This window comes from Sturnira hondurensis, unplaced genomic scaffold, assembly GCF_014824575.4.
Source record: "Sturnira hondurensis isolate 20B ecotype Veracruz unplaced genomic scaffold, ASM1482457v3 Scaffold0004136, whole genome shotgun sequence".
Taxonomy (NCBI): domain Eukaryota; kingdom Metazoa; phylum Chordata; class Mammalia; order Chiroptera; family Phyllostomidae; genus Sturnira; species Sturnira hondurensis.
This window is the reverse complement of record NW_028076767.1, coordinates 5621226-5645047: the sequence shown is the minus strand read 5'-3', so window position 1 is coordinate 5645047 and position 23822 is coordinate 5621226. Positions and strand designations below refer to the sequence as shown.

General features: G+C 40.4%; 1 protein-coding gene across 1 annotated transcript in view; it reads left to right on the top strand.

Moving 5' to 3' along the window:
* The first annotated feature begins 14809 nt into the window (after positions 1–14809).
* CASP8 (caspase 8) overlaps positions 14810–23822 on the top strand; it is a 39879-nt gene continuing 30866 nt past the window's right edge. The window contains exon 1 of the mRNA XM_037043617.1: positions 14810–14907. The gene's annotated coding sequence lies outside the window, so the exon portion shown is untranslated. The remainder of the gene's footprint in view (positions 14908–23822) is intronic.

The following is a 23822-nucleotide window of genomic DNA, read 5'->3' as shown; positions in this document are numbered from 1 at the left end:
AATTTCACACTGCTAAAAAGTGGGAAGGACCAAATTTGAACTTTATTTGGCTTATCTCCACCCAGCTCCAGAGGTCTGTGCTTCCTGTCTGCACCACAGTACTCTTATGAATGCATTTCCTGAGGAACAGTGGGGGTGGGGGTGGCTACATGCAGTAATTTCCATCCCATCCCCAGTCCTGGTTGTGGAAGCTTGGCCTTTCCACTTAAGTTATCACCCTACAGTGTCAAGGACAAGCCAATTTCATCAACAATTTCAGGTGTGTGAGAAATGGGCTTGGCCAGATTAAAAAATATTGAAGGAGGAAGTTCTGTTACTTACGAGAAAAGTGACTCATTCTGCCAGGAATTGAAAGCACAGCCTTCCATAGAAAACATGGGCTGCTTTAAGCTCCTCAGGCCCCTGACGTTGTTTCTGCTTTAGGTTTGGGACCCTTGCATGTGACAAACCCTTCAACCAGACCCCCCCACCCCCGCACCTCTTTTTGTTCTTTGTGTTTAGTAAGGGGGTTGTAATTTCTGGAAAGGAAAATGAAACTGATTCAGTGGCAGGAAGAGAACCCATGTGGGGACACTGAACAGACTATGCCACCTCCCTTCCCAGGTCCACCTTTGCTCAGATGTCTCAGCCCCTCCGGGGCAGGCGGGGCAGTGTTCAACAGTCCCTTCCAGAGGCTCGCTTCTCTGTTCCCCGCGCAGCCGCGCTACCTGAGATTTCCAGGGCCCTGACACAAGAAGTGAACCTGGTCCCTTTCCAGCCCCACCTTTTAATTTTGGAGCCATGGAATTTAGAATTCTGAACTTACCACTCTTTTATCATCTTATTGTTCACACTTTTTGTTCTTTATTTTTAACTTTTAATTGTAGTGTACATTCAATATTATTCTATACTAGTTTCAGATGTACATCATAGTGGTTAAAAAAAGTCATGTACTTTCCAAAGTGGTCCCACAATGTTTCAAGTACCCACCTGGCCCCACACATAATTATCGTGATATTATTGACTATGCTCCCTATGCTGTAACCTACATCTCTGTGTTCATGCTTTTGTTTCATATATATATGTATGAATGTATATATAAATGTTTATATAAATATTATATAATAAATATAAATTCAAATTTAAATATATAAACATATATGTGTGTGTGTGTCTGTCTTCCTCATATCATTGTAAACACCTTTTAAATTTTTCTATTTTATTTGGAAATACAACACAAGCAGGTGATAAAAATTAAAACAGTACAAAAGGAGAAACTGGGAAAAGTAAATTTCACACCAACCCCTGTCCCCCAGACCTCCAGCTCTTTCCGTAGAGGAAATGACCAACTCCAGTGTGTTGAGCCCTGCAGAGATTTCACAAAAGAAGAAATAAAAATGGGAAATGGAATTATGAAAAGATGTTCAATCTTAGTAATTGCACAAAACAAATGAAAACAATGAGATACTATCCCTTGGAATAATAAAAATTAAAGAAAAAGAGATTGGCAGGGGTGTGCGGAGATGGGCACTTCTAAGTACTACTGGTCCTATAAATTGTGCAGCCTTTGGGGAAAGCAATTCACATCTCTCAAAAACAAAAAGTGCAACCCTATACCAGAGTAACTCACGGGAAAAGCCGGCGTTCGAACGGCCTGTCACTACCTGAACCAATGAGCACAGACACGGATCGAATCTTTAAGGGCGCTTTACTCAGATGGCCAGCCATCTGAGAAGACTGGATTGTGTACACCGGGAGTCCGTCTTAATTTCCATTTTAAACCGACCCTTTTCAAAAGGAGAAGAAAAGTGGAGGTAAGGGGGTTGGAATTCAGGGAGAAAGTTAATCAGATAAAAGCGGCAGCCTTCTTTCATCTGGGTCCTGGGCGGTGGGCATCTCACCCTGGAGCACAGTGGCTCAGATGCCCTCTTAATGGCTGGCATCCTCCTGAGCACGAACGTGGAACTGCCTCTTGTCTCCTGGAGTCAGGCGGGTCAGACCTCCAGTTCTTGGAACCACAGCTTCTACATGCATTGATTACTCAGCTTATTAGCTGTTACCTAAACTAAAAATTTCCAACTCTTAAGTTCCCCATCAATTATTCTCCTAGAATTTCTTCTTCAGTTATAGTCATCTTTACAAAAACACATGTTCCGTCCTGCAGGTATGTAACAGTCCCCAATGAGAAACCACTGTCTCCTTAAATAGGGGAATGATTAAATACAATTTACAAGCTTTATAATAATATACTAGGCATTGAAGGTTAACTACTAAAAGCAAAATCCCTCTAGGGTGAGGAAGAGTACTGAGTAAGAAAGACCTGTGGAAGACTCTTCCCCACCCACCTTGTTGGGCAATCAGAGCTGGGTGAAGAATGTGTGGCTGTGCCCAGTGACAGTGGGGACGCTCACTGAGGTGTCATGAGCCAGAGTAGGTCTGCAGTCAGCAAGTGGGAGCTGGGGGGAAGGAGGGTGCCCTGACGGGCGACATAGTTCTCTGGAGGGTGAGCACCACTGAGTCTTCTGCAAGCCTCTGCAGCTGTGCCTGAAGAGGGAGAGGAGCGCACCCTGAACCAGGAAGTGAAGCCCGGGGATCTGCTCTGCCCTGTGCTGTCCCTCCAGCGCCCTCTGCTAACAAAGTCTGAAATCGTGGCAGCTGGCTAAGGAGACATTTTTCTTTTTTTATTTAATTCTTGTTCAAGTACAGTTTTCTGTCTTATATTCCCAGCCCTGCCCCCCCCACAGTGCTCCACACCTCCCTCCCATTTCCGCCCCCCACCTTAGTTATTGTCCATGTGTCCTTTATACTTGTTCATGTGAGTCCTTCCCCTTTTCCCCTGTGATTCTCTCCACTCTCCCCTCTGGACCCTGTCAGCACGTTCTGTATTTCAGTGTCATTGATCATATTTTGCTTGCTTGTTTGTTTTGTTGTTTAGATTCCTGTTAACGGTGATATCACATGGTATTTGTCTTTTACTGCCTGGCTTATTTCGCTCAGCATAATGCTTTCTAGGTCCATCCATGATGTTGCAAAGGGTAGGAGCTCCTTCATCCTTTCTGCAGCATAGAATTCCATTGTGTAAATGTACCATAGCTTTTTGATCCAGTCATTGACCGATGGGCATCTAGGTTGCTTCCAACTCTTGGCTATTGTAAATTGTGCTGCTATGAACATCGGGGTGCATAGGTTCTTTTGGGCTGGTGCTTCAGGGTTCTTAGGATATACTTCCAAGAGTGGAATTGCTGGGTCAAAAGGCACGTTCATTTTTAGTTTTCTTAGAACATTCCATACTGTTTTCCATAGTGGTTGTACCAGTCTGCAATCCCACCAACAGTGAACTAGAGTCCCCCTTTCCCCACAACCTCTTAAGGAGACATTTTTCTACCATGCAGCTCCAGTATCACCAAGCAGGATAAAGAAAAGATTTGGAGCTGAGAGACAACACCTTGACTGATACCAGCATAGGGCACACAGGTCCTGCTTTTGTGAATGAAAGAAATGGTGTTTGTGCTGTATGTACATAGGTGCAATACTATTATTTGTTCCTTATGCTGTATTTACTCTGCACGCCAGAACCTGTTCTAAGGATTTTGCATGTATTAACTCATTTTGTTATTAAGCTATTGTTGATTTTCAGATTAACCTTCAAATGCAGGAATTATTAATATTTCCATCTATGAATAATATGAATAGAGGAAGCACTGAGTTTTTATGTAACTTGCTCCATGTCACACAGCTAGTATGTGGCAGAACAAGAAACATTATGGCTTTGGAAGCACAGAAAAAAGATGAAAAGAATACAAATGTTACAGCTCTCTAGGCGGCACTGAAGAGGCCACAGGAAAAGCTCTCACTTTTTAACTGGTGTTTCAAATACATACAGTGATAAAACCACTACTTTTAATTTTGGCTTTGTATATGTGGGTGGGGCCTCTGTGGGAGTATTTTGCAAAGAACAAACTGAGGTAATTAATAAGTGGCAACGCCCCACGTAAGAAACAAACGTCCCACGGGAACCTACGCTTACAGCAATCTTCGGAAGGGGGGGCTCCTGGGAGGGAGCCTGAGCAAGGCTTTGCAAGAAGGTGAGTGACACACTCTGGGTGTTGTTTGCCCACTCACACTGCGACTGGTCTGAGCTGTGCCTGGCTATCTGCACTGAGCTGCCAGCCTGCCCTCCCCACCCCAACAGCTTCAGGGAGAAGGTGGTTAACTGCTGCCTGAAGGAATGGCTGCCAGTGGGCAAGGGAATTAGCACTGATGATGCACCGGCCTTCTGTAAGGTAACATGCAGCAGGACCGTGGATATTGCCTTACTTCCGGTAGCAACCTTATCAAGCAGTCACTATTATCTCTATTTTCTGGTGAAGCAAATGAAGGCACCCAGCAAGAGTCAGAGCCAAGATTTGTCTCCGGATCTGTCTGATCCCAATGTCCAAGTTCAGCTCACCACACCCAGCTGCTTTCCAGATACTAAAGGGCCAGACCGCTTTCCCCAGTCATCTGCTTCTGGAAGCCTGACCCTGGTGGTTGCCCAGCAACTTTAGATCCTTCCCTGGAGGCTGCAGGTCAAGGTGTCAGTAGCGGGAGAGCAAAGCCAGAGGTGCTGACATTGGCTTTCAACTCAGCTTCATGTCTTAACTTCCTTCTAGGAGCAGCCCTTGGGCTACATCCACTTTCACTGTGTGGGGTTGGGCCTGGGCAGCCTGAGCACAGTTGGCCCCTTGATCCTTGGGAACATTGAGGTGAACCTGGAATTTCTAGACGAGGTTGGAGGAAGTGGTGAGTACCACTGCTGTGCTCAGTCCAGACACCAGATTGGAGCTGGAGTGCATTGGGTTCTACCCACCTTCTCCTTGGTTATTAGTCTACTGTTGTTACCTGTGGGTGTGCAGGTGGAGGAGGGCAGTATTCAGCCAAGTTCTTGATATTTATGCTATGAGCTAGTGCTGTGTTCCCCTATAGTGTGGGGCCCCACAGCAGAGGAAGGACCGCCAGTGATACTGGGAAGTACACAGACATTACGCATTAGACAATGATGGATAATACAGCGTAAAGTTTTCCTCTTTATAATTTCCTTTACACCAGTTGGGAGTGGGGGGAATTCACAGCCAGTGCCAATGTATCTTGACTGTGTTTCAAAACATCCTAACTTCCTTTTTTGACAAAGGAGAGGGTAGGCAATGGTATCTAGCTTAAATTTTGTAACACTGTTACATTTTCTTTTTATTTATTTCACAACTCCTTTTTTGTAGCAAATGTAATGCTTTTTCATCTTTGGTAGCAACATGAACTTTTCTTTTTAACAACATTTACTTATTAAATTTTTACTTAAGTAAAGAAAGTGAATCAAATAAACATTAGACAAATAAAAGAATAAGCGAGTAGGGAATATGATAAAAATTGTCCATCATCCAAGAATGACTGAAGTGGACATCTTGGTGCCATTCATGCTGAAGGCCACACTGTTGAGAGACAGGACCTGAAATACCTAGTTCATGACTCAGCTATGCAAGCATAGACACCTTTTTTTAGGTTTTAAACTAACATTTATTTTTAAAGATTTTATTTATCTACTTTTTTTTAGAAAGAGGGGAAGGGAGGGAGAAAAAAAGGGAGAGAAACATCAATGTGTGCAAGATACACGGTTGCCTCTCACACATGCCTCCAACCAGGGACCGGGCCTGCAACACAGGCATAGGCTCTGAATGGGACTGGAACCTGCAACCTTTCAATTTTCAGGCAAGCGCTCAATTCACTGAGTCACACCAGCCAGGGCCAACATTTAAAACAGTTAACATGTCCATAGGATAGGAAACTGAGAAACACAAAAAACAAAGAACAAAGTCATCCACAGTAACAAGCAGTTTACATTGTGACATGTCCTTCTAGGTCCCCTGTGTGTATTTACACAACGAAGCTTCCATTTTTATGTGATTAAGATCATACAGTTAATGAATCACACTTTCTCAGACATCACGAATATTTACCATTGCAAAGACCTCAAGTTATATGATTATTTTGATAACCAAGAATGCACTATACCACCTCAGTCTGGAAGAAAAAATATGTAATCTTGCCCTTCTTGGTGACAAAAATTTCATGAAGGACAGAAAGAGCAAGAAACCTCTAGATAATGGCATTGGCTGAGTTACAATTAGAAAACTGCTTTCCTTAATGCCTAGTTAAAAATGAGACACAAAACAACAGAATACACAAAGCATCATGCTTCTAATAGAATTCATTATGACCCATACTTTTAAAACATTAGCAGTTTGTCACTGATACACTTAATGTATTCCTAAAGTACAGCCAAAAAAGGTGCACTTGTCAACTGTTATCACCACGATGCAACGTGAACACACCCCTCCCACTGTCCTTCTTCCTGCCCAGCTTACTGAGCAAATCCTGATGTCCATTTCCCAGAGATGGTTTAACAATTCCATGTCCGAGATGCCTCTTTTCTATTATTTATAACAAAAGGATATTTGCAAATTTGTTAATACACTAGCTCTACATTTGTTTTTGTTTTGTCATAACATTGTCATGTCAGGACAACTCCAAAGTAAATAAAGAATGGACCTGGTCCACAGTAAACACAGGTACTTCACAAAAACGTGTGTATAGACCTATGGCTCTAATCTCAAATCAGTTTCTAGAAATGGGGATACTAGCCCTTCCCCTCACCTTTCCTCTTCTCCCTCCCCTTCCACCCCAGTGAAGAAGCACAGAACCACGTGCAGCTCCCAGAGGCGGGTTAACAAAGACACTCCCAGAAGACTAACAAAAGGGCATTTGTAAAAGGATTAGTTTGCTAGCTCTACTTTTAATATACTTTAGACTTGACAACTGGTTTATCCTTGAATACATTGCAATGTTAACGAAAATGCACATATATAACAATGCTTAAACAGTCTGAACTCGTCTAAAGACCCATGGGCACAGCCCCTTCTCTCTGTACTTCCTTCCCTCCCCCTCCTCCACCATCCTGTGAAGGGTCCGCGGACTCTGCGAGACATTAAGTTTAACAATTCTATCCCCAAAACACAACCATTCCTATAAATTAACAGAACAAAATACTTAAAGGGTGTTATTTTAACTCTCTACTTTTTAACATATGTTGTGTACTTTTAAACATCTAGAAAGACGACATGTTTCAAAGAAGGATTTAAGTTTGGCCATCATAAATATCATGGAACAAACTGTGCAGAAGCAGCCCAGACTCTTTAGGAATGTTCTGGAATGAGCCTTGGTTAGCGATGAGTTCTTTTTAGGGTGACATGAAGGAATTCTTTTTCTATCTGAGCCTCACTGCACATGTGCGTTTTCAATCTGGGGAAATGAGGAAGTGTGAAAACAATGGATCGCTAACAACTGACTGGAAGTTGGTGGCTGTCCTTGCGGTGCACGGGCGTGGACACTGCTTACCAGGGGGACGCCCCCACCTCTCAGTCCTTCTCCTGTGGCACACTTTGAACATTTAAAGGTGTTTCTTTTGGTATTTAATTCCATCTTTGTATATAAAATGCTTATACTTCTGTTCCTCGATTAACCAGTTTTGTCATTTAGGATACGTTGTTAATTGTGTTAGCGAAATCCCCTATAGCTCTACGGCTTGCTGGTTATTGAGCGAGGTGCATGAATATCTCATTCCAGGGTTGTGGACTGTCTCCTTCTCATTCTGTTCTGATCACTTTTGCTTCATGTCTATTTTGTTTGATATCAGTTGGTACATCGTTCCTCACATTATATTTTCAGTGTGTCAGTTGTTCTTATGGGTATCTGCTACAAGCAGTGTGCAGTTGGTTTTTTAAAAAAATAAAATAAAATCCAGCCTTATCTTTAACAATAAAACAATAAAGCTTTTTAATTCATTTTTGTTTAATGTAATTATTGATATAATTGGGTTTGAATCTAATGTCTTTCTAGTTGGTGTTTATTTTTACTTGTGGCACCAGTTTACTTTTCTACACTTTTCTGACTTCCTTTCAATGAATTAAGTAATTTGAAGTCATTTTTTAAAAGTCCATCTCATCCTTTCACTAGCTAGTTAATTATACATTTTAGTTTCATCTTAGTAATTGCTTTCAACTTGCACTGTCCAATAATGTAGCCACTCGCCACATGTCTGTTTAAAGCAGCTTTACTGAGGTGTAATTAATAAACAACAAATGGCACGTGATGTGCATAACTTGATAAGGCGTATGTATGTACACGTGTGAAACCACCAAGGTAGTGGACGCATCCACTACCTCCACAGTATACCTTACGCCCCTGTGGCTCCTGCCTTCCTGTTCCTCCTCATTCCTGCTTCTTTGGGACATTTAGTGCTGTAAAATTTTCCTACGTACTGCTTTAGTGACATCCCCAAATTTTATGTTTTGCTTTTATTTTAATTCAATTCAATTCAGGATACTTCCTAACTACCTTTTGATTTTTTTTTTTTTACCCATAGGTTATTTAGAGGTATATTATTTAGTTTCCTAGTATTGGAGACTTTCCAGACCAATAACAAATTCCTGACCCCATGAAATTAGATATCCTATTGCCCAGTGGGAGGGTGATATGCAAAAACCACAGGTATTTTATGTCTGTGGTCCTTGCCAGACTGAATTCCACTACGTGTGGAGTAAATGTTTAATAAACTCATCAGAGGCCAGTGAATCAACATTTGAAAATTCTATTAAAGCGTCCTGTTTGGTCCAGTCAAGCAGATGGGGCCAATGCAGATGAGGAGAGAAAGTAGCTGGCAGGACGGACCCTGCTCAGGATTAATCTTTAAAGGAGGTAGTGGTGAAGAAGGCTGGGGTAAAATGGGGAGAAAGTTGACATTACGATGCATTAATTCTTATAAATACATGTATACCCAAAGACAATGCCTTTGGATAGAGGAGCTGAGGCCAAATTTTATATTTCTTCTTCTTATTTTTGGCATTTTAAAAATTATCTGATGTATGTAATACTTTTATAATCAGAAAAAAACTTTAATGATCAAAAAATTTGAGTGAGGTTATTAATACTTATTTATTTGTTTCTTGTGGGTTGGAGTGGGATAGCTCTCTAGGCAGGGTTCTGAGTCAGGCATAGTGACTGTCTGAGTTGACTGAAACATCCATGGTGGGATAGGCAGATTCAGGGGCCTGCGGTCCAGGAGGAGTGAGGCAGGCCCTGTCTTACTGGTGAAGGGCTTGAGAAGAAGTATGTACTGGAGCCGAAAGGACTCATATGCAAATGGCAGATTATTTTTTTCTAAATTAACCGAGGATATATTTTTAAAAGATTTTATTTATTTATGTATCTTTAAAGAGGGGAAGGAGAGAGGGAGAGAAATATCAATGTATGGTTGCCTTTCGTGCGTCCCCTGCTGGGAGTTGGCCTGCAGGGAACAGGCCTGCAACCCAGGCATGTGCCCTGACTGGGAATCGAACCTCGATCCTCTGGTTCTCAGGCCTGTGCTCAGTCCACCGAGCTACACCAGCCAGGGCCCTGAGGCCATTTTGAAATACATTTTGAACTGGTATATTTGGTTAATAAATGCAAGCAATTTGGAGCAGAATAAAGACACTCATGACAAACTCTGTTTTAATTACTTGACAATGAAGGGAATTTAGCAACTCACTTAAATTACACAAACAGGCCTTGGCTTTTTCAACAACCTTCAGCTTTCCTTCCCAGAGCAAAAATACCAAAACAGTTACTGAACTTCGCTTCTGTCAAGCATGCCTATCAAGAAGTGCATGGTAAAACACCAGGGTAAAGGTAAGGGAATGACCCTAATAAATAAATCTTGAATGCTCACCTAGATCTCTTTCAGGGCACGTTCTCCTTCAGAGTTAAAATATTTAAAAAATTATATGAAACAAACAAATAAAAAGAATGGTGTGACATGATTTTTCAGTCAAAAATAAATTTAGTTGAGACAGCATCAGGAATTTCTACCCTCCACTTAAATTTTCATAGTCTTTGGATCCCTTCATTAATTTCTTAACTCTTGGAGTCTTTTCAAGGTGTACGTTTCTTTTCTCTGACAGTGTCCTTTTCTCTACCTTTATGAAAACATCTAGCAAGGCTAACCAGGAGACTGAAATGAGCCATACTGCTTTTTTTCAATGTAAATTTTAATTGAAATATGACAGAAGTAGTAAAGAATACACAAGTTGTGTGACATGAACCACACTTTAACTTAAAAATTTTTCATTTCTTTTATTCTTCTCCAAACCGAGGGTCTTACACATTCTCGATGCAAGAAAACAGGCTGGTTTGTAAAGTCATTAGTTTACTTTGTACAACAATTATCCTGTCCTCTGGCTTCATCCTGGCTCAGCTCAGGAAGAAGTTAAGAGTTGAGAGCAGTCAGCTTTTTTGGTACAGTGCCATCGCCACCTGTGGGCCAGCCTTATGTGATAATTAGCCTTACATGTCAGAAATAAGGGGTTAAAAAGCTAGCCTGGGGAACAACGGAAAGAGGCATTTTGCATTCTCATCAAACAACTTTTGGAAGCAGGCTGTTGGCAAATAGAGAGCAGCAGAGGGGTCCTGACTGAATGTGTAAGAAAAACTTGGACAAAAGAGATACCCTAGGCTGTAGTAGTCAGGGTGGGCTTCCTGGAGGAAGCAGACAATTTTGTGTGGATTCACCCTTTGGAGTGTCACATGGAAAGAGTATTCCCAGCAGAGACAACAGAGAATGATGAACAAATGAGAAAGCTGAGTGGAACAGTAAGCTGTTATCAGGAACCCAAAGCTGAGCTTTAGTAAAGAGCTCTGAGAAGACTATTTTGGAACAAATGGAGAACTTGCTTTATTTGAAGAAATATGCCTTGAATACTTGGGATTTCACTTAAAATTTCTAAAAGTTATTTATGTGATAATTTCAGGGAGTAGTAACCTCCTCTCCCAACGTAGGAGGCACTTAAACTTTTATTCTCTCCGCTTTTCTGAGATGCATTGTTAGGTCTCTTCATCTTATTCCTGTGTTTTGTTGCTTGATTCGACTTTTTTTTTGATTAATAACTAACCTTTTTAGGCCTTCATAGACTCCTACCTGCTTACTTTTCTAATATGTTTCCTCTTTAATTCTCAGGTCTCTCAGGCTGATTGTGCTTTGGGTTCATTTGCTTTCCCTTAGTGATGACTTCCTTCAGTTTCCCTCCCCCCGCACCCGGCTTGATGATTTCCACCATTTTTGTGCAAGGAAATCTTCCCAGTTCAGGTGTCACTGGTGATAGGCCCCATTGTCTGTGAGCTTGCTCCTGAGAAGCTCCCACTGCAGCAGAATCATGAAACTTTTGACCTTGTCCCTGGTGGCCTCGGATGCTACCTGGTGTGGCATTGGCCTGTTGATAAAGGAAACCTAGTTCATGAAATCTGGCTCTCCTTTGTCTTTTTTTTCTAATACCAGGGAGCACCTAATTTTAGCTTTGGGGGAATTTTTGGTCCCTTTTAGTTACCTGTTCACCTGTCCCTCATGCCCTCCTGAAAGGTGAGTCTATAACTAAACAATCTCAAGTTATTTCCTAAATATTCTTGAAGTACCGTGTTATTGAAGACAAGACACATCTAGCAGGTGGGAAATAAGGCCTAGACCTGCAGTTGCATAAAGCAAACAGACTGAATCGTGGAGACGCAGATTTGACCCAGAAATGGTCTTCTCCTTCAGGGAGCGTTGTCTTAAAGAACAATAAAGAACAGAGAAAAATTGTAAGACCCTTCTCACATTCTGTTTCATTTTTCTGCTCCTTCCTTTTCCCTTCACTTCCAGGAAACATTGTCATCACCCTTAAGAAGAGCAGAAAATAATGACGCCTCCTGTCAGCACTCTTATTTACCTGGTGAAACAGCTCCAGCTGGCTATCTAAACAGGGAAAAAAGAATACAGGAAAAAAATTAAACTTACACTCTCTGTTGACCAGACAAACTATACATTTTTAATAATTAGGATATACATTTGTTAAGAGAAGAGCTATATGAACAGAAAAGTGGAACAGAAAAGTCGAGAGCCCAGAAATAGTCCCTAAAATACACCGAAGTGTGATGTGGGCAAAGCAACATCACAAATCAGCAGTGAGTTTGGGGATGTTCAATAAGCAGAGCTGAGACAACTAGTTAACCACTTGGACCTAAACACAGTTGTACAGCAAAATTAATTCATTAGATCAGGTATTTAAATTTAAAATAGAAACAAGTAAAACAAACATATTGAATTTCTTATCTCTGCATGGAAAAAATTTATTGAGGCCTAAAAGCAGTGAAATTGACAAAGTAATATAGAAAGTTATGATTTTATAAAGATGAAGCATTTTGGTACACTTGAAAGCCAAATATACCAAATAGACCAACCTACTAACCAAACAGAGACCAATACCAGAAATAAACTCGATATTTTTGAATACCCAAAGATTTAAAAAAACACATACACTTTCTCTCTTGCAATAAAGTGAAGGAAAACAGCAGAATTGGAAAAATAAGGATGCTAAAAGAAATAAATAAAAGCTGAAAAAACTTGTAGCAAGAATTCATGCACAATAATAAATGACAAATATAAATAAACAGTCAATTTATACACAAGAAAATTTATGCTACTAAAGCAGTAACAGAACATAGGGAAAGACATTTCCCGGGTAATTTAGTGAGGTGTAAGTAGCCCTGACTCCACAAGCTCAATGCAAGCAATTTACTTATAAGAAACTGAGCTTAATCCTATAATCATCTTAAAAGATTCTGAATATTTTTTTATAATTAACACCCTTTCATGATTTAAAAAAATGCTATGGAGCTAAGATGGAAGGAAGAGTCTGCAGCTCGATAAAAATATCCACCAAAAACCTAAATCAAAAGTCATACTTATTAGAGAAATTTTGTAATTATTCTCATTAAACTCAAAGTTGTCTGTTATTGATGCTATTATTCTAGACTGTTTTGGAGGTCCTGGCCAATCTAATGTGTTATACAACGTAACAAGTTAATTTAACTTGTGTATCTGGTGTGTTGAGGGCAGTGTACCTATGAGGTTGACCAGGTAAAGCCTCTGTAATTGCCTATGTCTGGGTCTGAAAGGTCACATATCGGATTTTGGCCTGGAGCCAGACTCTCAACATGATCTTTTGATTTCTTCAGAGCTCAAGGGAGAAACATAGGCTATCCCACCACCAACCTGAATGGGTCAGACATTGAGGGACTGTGTCAAGAACCAGGTAATTAGTTTGAGGTCATAATCAGTATTGCTCCCAGTAGGATGATTAGACTTGCCTGGCGGATTGAACATAACCACGAGTCCCACTGATGGCCAGGTCAGAAAGATGTTCGATAGTCCTTCTGGGTCTGCATTGGAGATCCAGGAGCTTTTTTACCTAAGCCTAATGGTGGGCTTTTCACTTTGCCAGTCTCATCGAACCAGGTGCAACACAAATCATCCTCAATCGCACAGACTCCACCTTGGCTGGCAGCAGGGAGCCGAGGCCTATGCAGGTACCCAGCACTACTTAGGCCCGGGAACTGAGGCTTGTCTCTTGTGCCCCCAAAGCTGCGGTAGTGCCAAGAATGATTTCAGCAACAGTCCAAGACAGGTTGTGCACAGCCCTTTCTAACTGAAGGACCCTGACAGTGGAAATAATTCCCTGGACTTGGTAATGCCTCCCATCCCCGCCCGGCAATTCCCCTGAGTAACAGGGTCCCCCTGGTTTTGATTTTCCATCCTACTCATTGTAGTCCAATACACTCAATAGGTGAGATTGTTTTGAATATTTGGAAATCTCTTATGAATACCCCATATACATGGTTACATTGCTAGAAAGAAGGCAGGTGAAGGCCTGTGATAACACTCCACAGGAAAACACATATGGCTGAGAGTGTAAGAATCATTGCTGCCATTGGAGTTGACCAGCCCAAAGTCATGCCCAGTGGGCAGGATCCTTGAGTGAAATTGAAAAGTTGGTGTACGACAGGGGCAAGTAAAGGGGAGGAGAAGGCCTTCACTACTGAGGATCAAAATAGCCCTAAAGCATGCCCCTTTGTTGAGATGTTCCAGTGCCCTCATCTCCAATAGGAGTAATCTGACACCTAGAAAGACATTTGCTCCTGTATTGTGAGAGTCCAATTGCAACAACACATTGGATCCAGAATAATAAGGTTGGGTAGGTGAAGTGCCAGAAAGGTCCGTGTTTAGAGAATTGTTTTTTTGTAATATTCAGCAGCAACACAATCAGGTATTTGTCTGTGGGGTTGGGTAGAGGGTGACACATACAGCAGTTTGTCAAATACAGGGCCAGAGCCACTTCCTGGGACAGGATGTGAATGAATTTGATTAACAAGTCACATAGGTTACTTTGTGGGAGAGAGAGGGGAAAGTTTAGATTCTTACCTCCCCCTTCCCCACAACCAAGCTCACAGGTCCGAAGGTACTCACATCCTGTCAGGTGGAGGGGCCTCTCCCTATGCACAGTAGGTGGACAATCTGTTCTACCCCATGAGCAAGAATTACACCTTTCACCCATCATCCAGGGTGGCAAACCCTTATACATATTTGAATGAATGAATGTACTAACTAGAATCCTGTAAGAAAAGTTGAGACCCTAAATGAAAAAAAAAAGCACATTACCACACACTAATTAAGTATTTGAACTGAAATGATCTTAGAGATAGTCTAGTCTAACTCCCTCTCTTTGCGATGTGGAAATTGACAGATAGCTAAATTGACCAGTCCAGATGCAGCCTGGGTACGTCACTTCTGGGCCAGTGTGCCCTGCTGAGCTCTGCATGCAGCCATGATACAGAAAATAGTGTGTCTCATTTCCTGATCAGAGCCCCACCCTCTCACACGGATTGTCAGAGTCTAGTCCAGCTTTGGAAATTTCAGAAGTTCTTTGCACTAGAAGGGTGTTCTTCATTTGACTTTCATTTCCAGGAAGAAGTATCTGCATTTGCCCACTGGTAAGATTTTTCCAGAATTTTGAGGATAAATCAACTTGTTTCTGGAATTGTCTAAGCTGGAGGTAATGGGGTATCTAGATAATACTTTTCTTTTAACTGAACATATATAAATCACAAGTTTGGTTCCTTGCAACTTTCAGCTCTGCTTTTTTGCAGGTGTGGCTAGATTTCTCAGTATAATCAACCACAACGTGTTAATGAATAACAGTCTCAATTTTTGAGCTCCAAACACCCTACTTACTTAATCACAGTAATTCATTCTCTCTTTTTTTCCTACCATTTAAATAATTAACTAGATAAAAATATCCAGCCCGGACTGGTGTGGCTCAGTTTGTTGGATCGTTGTCCTATAAACTGAAAAGTCACAAGTTTGAGTCCCAGTTGGGGCACATGCCTGTGTTGTGGGTTCGATCTCTGGTTGGGGTACATGCAAGTGGCAGCTGATTGATGTTTCTCTCTTACATAAATGTAGCTCTCTTTCTCTCTCTCCCCCCCCTTCCTCTGTCTTTAAAATCAATAAGCATGTGATGTGCTTGGGTGAAGATTTAAAAAACTATATCCTGAACAGTATTATAGAAAATGTAGGGCAAGAAAGTCATGGGGAACATTACCTTCTGTATTTAGTGTGCTGGGTTGTATTATGGGGGCTCTGTGTGCTAAGTAAATGACTCAGATCTGGTGCGAATGTGGCTGACGGAAGTGGCCATCATGCATATTCTAAAGTGGCAACATTATCAGGTTAGGTTTTCAGACTGCATGTTTCAATTAATACTCACTTCAAAATGAGATGCAAATTTTCCCTCAGAAAGTTGTTTGTAGGTTTTTCACTTTGGAGGCACTGAGCCATGCTATTGAAGAAGCTGAAATGCGGAGGAGGCACCATTATGTGATTTCTAGTGGCAGCCCCTTAGGTATCTGTTTATCATTCTAGCTATGTTGTTTTCCAACACCACTTTCATTTACCAACACATCTTTTTTAAAAAGTGTATTTTATTGATTATGTTGTCCCAATTTTTTTCCTTTGCTCCCCTCTGCTCAGTACTCCCCCTTCCAGCAACCTCCCCACCTTAGTTCATGTCCATGGGTCATGTGTGCAAGTTCTTTGTCTTCTCCCTTTTCTATACTGTTCTTAACACCCCCCCCACCCCCCATCTATTTAGTTCCTACCAATTATGCTACTTGATCCCTGCACCATTTCCCCCATCCTCCTCCTTCGCCCTCCCAGCTGATAACTATCTGCATGATCCTCATACCTAGGATTCTCTACCTGTTCTGGTTTTTTGCTTAGTTTGTTTTTGCTTTTAATTTTTAGATTCAATTGTTGGTAGTTGAGAGTTTGTTATCATTTTATGACTCACCAGCACATCTTGGAGATTGCTCTATGCCATCATATGTCTTCTCCTGTTCTCTGGCTGGCCTTTTGTTTAAAAAATTTGTTTTTACTCTCACTGAAGGATATTTCTTCATTGCTTTTAGTAAGGGAGAGAAAAGAAGGGAGAGAGGAAAGGAGAGAGAGAGAAACATCGATGCAAGAGAGAAATATCTATTGGTTTCCTTCCATAAGCACAAGGACCCAGGATCGAACACACAGGGACCAGGATGTAACCCGCAACCTGGCTTTGTGCCCTGACCAGGACTCAAACCCACAACTTTTCAGTTACAGAACAATGCTCCAATCAACTGAGTCACACTGGCCAGGGCTCTGGCCTGCCTTTTTACTCTCTTAATGGTATCAACTTTTGAAAAGAAGCTCTTAACTCTAATGTAGTACAGCTGATCATTTTCCCCTTATGGTTAGCACTTTTTGTGTTCTATTTAAGAGTCTGTTCACTAAACATTGTAATGACATTTTTAATTAATTAATTTATTTTTAGAGAGCAGAGAAGGGAGGAAAAAGGAGAGGGAGAGAAACATCACTGTGTGGTTGTCTTTCACGTGCCAACCCCCCCTACTGGGGGCCTGGCCTGCAACACAGACACGTGCCCTGACTGGGAATCAAACCAGCCACCCTTTGGTTTGCAGGTGGGCACTCAATCCACTGAGCCATACTAGCCAGGGCCAATTAATTAATTTTGAATTGTACTTCCTCTATTACCATTTATCCCCCCACCCCACAGTTATCACACTGGTATTCTTTTCTATGAGTTCTTTCTATTTTTTCTCTTTTATGCTCAATTACTCCACTCCCTCAATCACCCCTGCCAAAAGTCCTCAATTACCTATGAATCTTTCTCTATTTTGCTTCTTAGTTCACTTTGGTCATTAGATTCCAAATATGAGTGACATCATATGGTACTTGTCTTCCTCTGGCTTATTCACTTAGCATAGCATTCTCTAGGTCCATTCATGCTGTCACAAAGGGTAATTTTTTCTTTTTTATGGCTGAGTAGTATTCCATTGTGTAAATCTGCCATAGCTATTTTATTGACTCATCTACTGGTGGACACTTGGGCTGCTTCCAAATCTTGCCTATTGTACAAAATGTGGCAATGGACATAAGGGTACATATTCTTTTGAATTAGTGTTTCATATTTTGGGGGGTAAATTCCCAGAAGTTGAATTGCTGGGTAACTCCATATTACTTTCTGCAGTGTCTGCACCAATCTGCATCACCACCAACAGTGCGCGAGGGCTCCCTTTTCTTCATATTCTCACCAATAGTTGTTTGTCGACTTATTGATGATAGCCATTCTGACTAGTGTGAGGTAATATCTCATTGTGGTTTTAATTTGCATTTCTCTGATGATTAGTGATGTTGAGCATCATTTCCTAGGTATATTGGCCATCTGGATGTCCTCTTTAGAAAACTGTCTATTCAGGTTCTTTGCCTATTTTCTAATTGGATTGTTTGTTTTCTTTTTGGTGCTGAGTTTGAAAAGGTTTTAATAATTTTTGAATATTAACCCCTTATCACATGTATAAGTGAATGTGTTTTACCATTCAGTGGGTTGTCTTTTCATTTTATTGATGATTTCCTTTGTTGTGCAAAAGCTTTTTAGTTTGATGTAGTCCTGTTTGTTTGTTTTCTTTTGTTTCCCTTGCCCAAAGAGATACATCAGAAAAAAATGTTTCTATGAGAAATATCCAACTCTTGACTGCCTGTGTGTGTTTTCTTCTAGGATTTTTGTGGTTTCAAATCTAACATTTAAGTCTTTTTTAGTTTATTTTTGTGTGTGATGTAAGAAAGTGGTCTAGTTTCATATCTTTGCATGTATTTGTTCAATTTTCCCAACACCATTTATTGAATAAATATCTTTAGCCCACTGTATGTTTTTTCCTCCTCTGTCAAATGTTGACTATAAAGTCATGCACTTATCTCTGGGCTCTATGTTCTATTGCATTGAGCTATATGTCTGTTTTTATGCCAGAACCATGTTGTTTTGATCACTATGGCCTTATAGTATAGTTTGATATTAGGTATCATGATTCCTCCAACTTTGTTAATCTTTCTCAAGATCACTGTTGCTATTTTGTGGTTCCATATAAATTTTTGGAATATTTTTTCTAATTCTGTGAAATAGGCCATTGGTATCTTGGTAGGAATTGCTTTGAATCTATAGCTTGCTTTGGGTAGTAAGGACATTTCAACAATGTTAATTTTTGCTATCCATGAACACGGTATATGGTTTCACTTATTTGTGTCTTCTTCAATTTCTTTCTTCAGTGTCTTATAATTTTCTACATGTCTTTTATCATTGGTTAAATTTATTCCAGAGTATTTTATTCTTTTTGAAGCAATTGTAAATGGGATTGTTTTTTTAAAATTTTCTTTTCTGATAGCTTATTATGGGCATATAAAAGTGCAAATGACTTCTGGGTATTAATTTTGCACCCTGCTACTTTACCTAATTCATTTATGAGTTCTAGTAGTTTTTTTTGTGGACTCATTAAGGTTCTCTCTATACAGTATATGATGTCATCTACAAATAATGACAGTTTTACTTTTTCCTTCCCAGTTTGGATGTTTTATTTCTTCTTCTTGTCTGATTGCTATGGCTAGGACTTCCAGTACTACATTGAAATAAGAGTGGTTAAAGTGGACATCCCCATCTTGTTCTTGATCTTAAAGGGAATGCTTGTAGTTCTTGTCCATTGAGTATGATGTTGGCTGTGGATTTGTCATATATGGCCTTTATTACTTTGAGGTATGTTCCCTCTATTCCCACTTTGCTGAGAGTTTTTAAACATAAATGGGTGCTGGACTTTATTCAGTGTGCTTTGGATAAAGCACAATGAGTGCTTTGCCCAAGAAAGGTGGTATGGAGAATGACTAAGCACAGGGATCCTCGCTGCTGAACTTTCAGCTTTCTCTCCAGAGCCACCAGCCCCAGACTCTCCTCATGCAGCTCTAGTCTACCCTGCCCTCCATCCACCAGAATTCAGGGTAAGTGGCTGCAAACAAAATTTTGTGTTTTGGCACTTTAAGACGGTGGCTGTGTTTCTAGTCATCTCTCCCCAGTGGACCAAAACCCTGCTGCTTTTCAGAGCCCTCTGTTATGTGGGTGCCTTTCCTGGCTCTGGTGGTCTAGGCTGCGGAACCAGCTTGAGGTTTAGACCCCAAACTTCTCAGGGGGAGCCCTCCGCAACTGAGATTTGCCTCTGGAATTTCAGCTGCTGCCTGTGGGAGCCCAACCAGACATCCTGTGCCTCTGTCCTCCTTACTAATTAATCTCAATGTGCCTTCTTTGGTAAGTACTTGGTTTTAAGGCTTTTCTCCAACTAATCATCAGTTGCTCATTCTGGATGATTTTTCTATGATTTAGTCGTAGTTCTAGTTTGGTCCTGGGAGGAGGTTAGTGTAGCTTCCACCTACTCCACTGTCATTTTGGATCTCTGCTTCCCTTTTTATGTTTAGGTTTATGTTCCGTCTGGATTTGAATTTCTGAAGATAGAAGATAAAGGTTCATTTTATTTTTTATGGCTCTCCAATTGATCTGTCATTTATTATAAAGACCATCTGTTTCTTTGTTTCACTGCAGTGCCATTTTTATCCATTATCGAGTGATATTATATGTATGAGGCTTTTTTAAAGCAATAGCTTTAGGTTTACAGAAAAATTGAGCAGAAAGTAGAATTCCTATATACTGCTCTCTTCAAACTTTATTATTAGCATCTTGCACTAGTATGGTACATTTGTTCAAACAGATGAACCAACATTGACACATTGTTATCATTAACTGGAGTTTATAGTTTATAGTGTGCATTAGAGTTCGCTCTTTGCATTGTACAGCTCTCTTGCTTTTGCCAAATGCAAAATATCATATATCCACCATTACAGTGTCATGCAGAGTATTTTCACTGCCCCCTAAAAATTCCCTGGTTCCTCCTAGTGCACTGTTGGTGGGATTGCAGACTGGTACAACCACTATGGAAAACAGTATGGAATTTTCTTAGAAAACTAAAAATGGATCTGTCTTTTGACTCAGCAATTCCACTGCTAGGATTATATCCTAAGAACCCTGAAACACCAATCCAAAAGAACCTATGCACCCCAATGTTCATAGTAGCACAATTTACAATAGCCAAGTGCTGGAAGCAACCTAAGTACCCATTAGTAAGTGAATGGATCAAAAAACTATGGTACATTTACACTATGGAATTCTATGCAGCAGAAAGAAAGAAGGAGCTCCTACCTTTTGCCACAGCATAGATGGAACTGGAAAGCATTATGCTGAGTGAAATACACCAGGTGGTGAAAGACAAATACCATACGATCTCACCTTTAACAGGAACCTAAACAACAAAACAAACAAACAAGCAAAATGTAACCAAAGACACTGAAATAGAGAACAGGCTGACAGGGACCAGAGGGGAGAGGGTGGGGGGAATTTCAGGGGAATTTCAGGGGAAAAGGGGTAGGGTTTACAGGAACAAATATAAAGGACACATGTCCAAAAACTAGGGCGGGGGGTTGGAAATGGGAGGGAGGTGGGGAGGGATGGGTGGGTGGTCTGGGATGGGAGTAAAAGGCAGAAAACTACTTGAACAACAATTAAAATAAAATTAAAAAATTTTTTCCTGGTTCCTAACCTCTGGCAACCATTCTTTTTTTTTTAGTGTCTCTGTAGTTTTGCTTTTTCCTGAATGTTATATAGTTGGAATCATATAACATATAACCTTTTCACACTGGCTTCTTTCACTTAGTAATATACATTTAAGGCTCCTCCACATCTTTTCATGGCTTGATGGTTCATTTCTTTTTAGTACCGGATAATATTCCATGGTATGCATGCACCATAGTTTGCCATTCACCTATTGGAAAACATCTTGGTTGCTTCCAAGTTTTGCCAATTATGGATTATGCATAAAGCTGCTATAAACATTCATGTGCAGGTTTTGTGTGTTTTATGGAGGACATAAGTTTTCAACTCATTTGGGCAAATAGCTAGGACCATTATTGCTGGATTGTATGGCAAGACTATGTTTAGTTCTGTGAGAAATTATCTAACTGTTTTCCTGAGTGGCAGTGCCATTTTTCATTCCCACTAGTAATGAATAAGAGTTCTTGTCGCTCCTAATTCTCACCAGCATCTGGTGTTGTCAATGTTTTGAATTTTATCTGACTCTAGAAGGTGTATGATAATGTTCTATTGTCATTTTAATTTTCAATTCCCTAAAATCATGCTATGTTGAGCATCTTTTCCTATGTTTTTTTCCATTTGTATATTTGTTTTGGTGAGGTGTTTATTCAGATGTTTTGCCTACTTCATAATTGGGTTGTTTGTTTTCTAATTGTTGAGTTTTAAGGATTCTTTGTACATTGTGGATAATAGTCCTTTATCAGATGTGTTGATATTTTCTCCCACTCTTGGCTTGTCTCTTCATTCTCTTTTGAATAACAGAAGTTTTAATTTTCATAAAATACAGTTTCTTGCCCTGGCTGATGTAGTTCAGTGGATTGAGCGCGGGCCTTCGAACCACAGGATCGCGGTTTGATTCCCAGTCAGGGCACATGCCTGGGTTGCAGGTCAGTTCCTAGCAGGGGACACACGAGAGGCAACCATACATTGATATTTCTCTCCTACTCTCCTTCCCTTCCCCTTTAAAGATAAATAAATAAATAAATCTTTTAAAAACCACAGTTTCTTGAGTATNTCTTGGCTTGTCTCTTCATTCTCTTTTGAATAACAGAAGTTTTAATTGTCATAAAATACAGTTTCTTGCCCTGGCTGATGTAGCTCAGTGGATTGAGCGTGGGCCTTGGAACCACAGGATCACGGTTTGATTCCCAGTCAGGGCACATGCCTGGGTTGCAGGTCAGTTCCTAGCAGGGGACACACGAGAGGCAACCATACATTGATATTTCTCTCCTACTCTCCTTCCCTTCCCCTTTAAAGATAAATAAATAAATAAATCTTTTAAAAAACACAGTTTCTTGAGTATGTTGTTTCATGGATTGTATTTTCAGTGTTGTACATAAGCACTCATCACCAAATCCAAGGTCACCTGGGTTTTCTCCTGTGATGCCTTCTAGAAGTTTTAGAAGTTTGTGTTTCACATTTCTATCTGAGATCCTTTTTGAGTTAAATTTTGTGAAAGTTACAAGGTCAGGATCTAGATTCTTTGTTTTTTTCATTTGTTTTGAGGATTTTTGTTTGTTTGTTTTACAGGTGGATGTACAGTTATACCAGTTTCAATCTCACAAAAGGACTATCCTTTCTTTCAGCTAAGTCACTTCACCTTTCTGAGCTTTGGTTTCCTAAATGTCTTTGTAACACCTGTGCTGTCCATCTTAGACTAAAAAATGTAGTTACCGATGATGGCCAAATGACTTAGTAGGGAAAATGTTTTAAAACTGGATCGTGTTTGTCCTAGCCAGGTAGTTCAGTTGGTTGGAGTGTTGTCTTGCTATGCTAAGCTTGTGAGTTCGACCCCTGGTCAGTGCACAGACAGGAAGCAACCAATGAAGGCATAAATAAGTAGAATAGCAAACTGATGTTTCTCTTTGTTCCTCTTCCTCTCTCTAAAAATCAATAAATTTAAAAAAGAAAGTAGATTAGTGGTAGAAAATAGCTTAGGTCTGGGGCCCTGTGAGGAAAGTTGGAATGACTGCCAAAGGGTATGGGTTTCTTTGGGAAATAATGCAAATGTTCTGCATGTGATTGCACAACTCTGCAAACATATGAAAACCCACTGAATTGTATGACATGTGAATTATATCTCAATAAAGATGCTTAAAAATCTATCCTGCTTAACAAAAGTGTTCTTATTATATCATTAAAAGTGCTTGTGGATGGTGGTGATGGTTGCACAACAATGTGAATATACTTAATGCCACTGACCTGTACACTTAAAAATGGTTAGGATGGTAAAACTTATGTTATGTATATATTACTGTTATAAAAATTTTTTAAATGACTCCTTACACTTGTCCTTAGGGTTTGAGGTGCTCTGTATCTTGGGTAGGGACAGACAGTAAAGTAAGAACATGAAGGACTCTCTCACCTTGTCTATGTTCAGACCTTCAAGAAAATGTTGAAAAACCTAGATTGGTGACATGAATATTGGCATTGCAGCCCAACAGTTATTTCAGCCCAACAGTTATTTCCTCCTATCTAGATCAGTGGTATAAGTCTTAGTTGGCAGTAGTTTTTGATAAGTAGAGAGGGCAGGTACTGGCCACCAGCAAGTTGCAGAGCATACATGCTGAAGTTGGTGACTGCCTAATCATCTCAATACCAAAACAAAAATAAAAAAAAATTAAATCCCCGTGGTTAAAAACTTTTAAACAGCTAGTTGAGTCTCTTCAAGCAAGGCCCAGGGGGAGGTGACATAGATTGATTGGAATGCAATCTTTTTTCCTTTCCTCACCGCTTCCTGGAGGGTGTCTAAGGCCCAGAACCAAGCCCGATTGCTACAGTCAAAGAAGGGTGGGGACAGGGCTTGTTATGTGCAAATTAATGTAGAAGCAACAA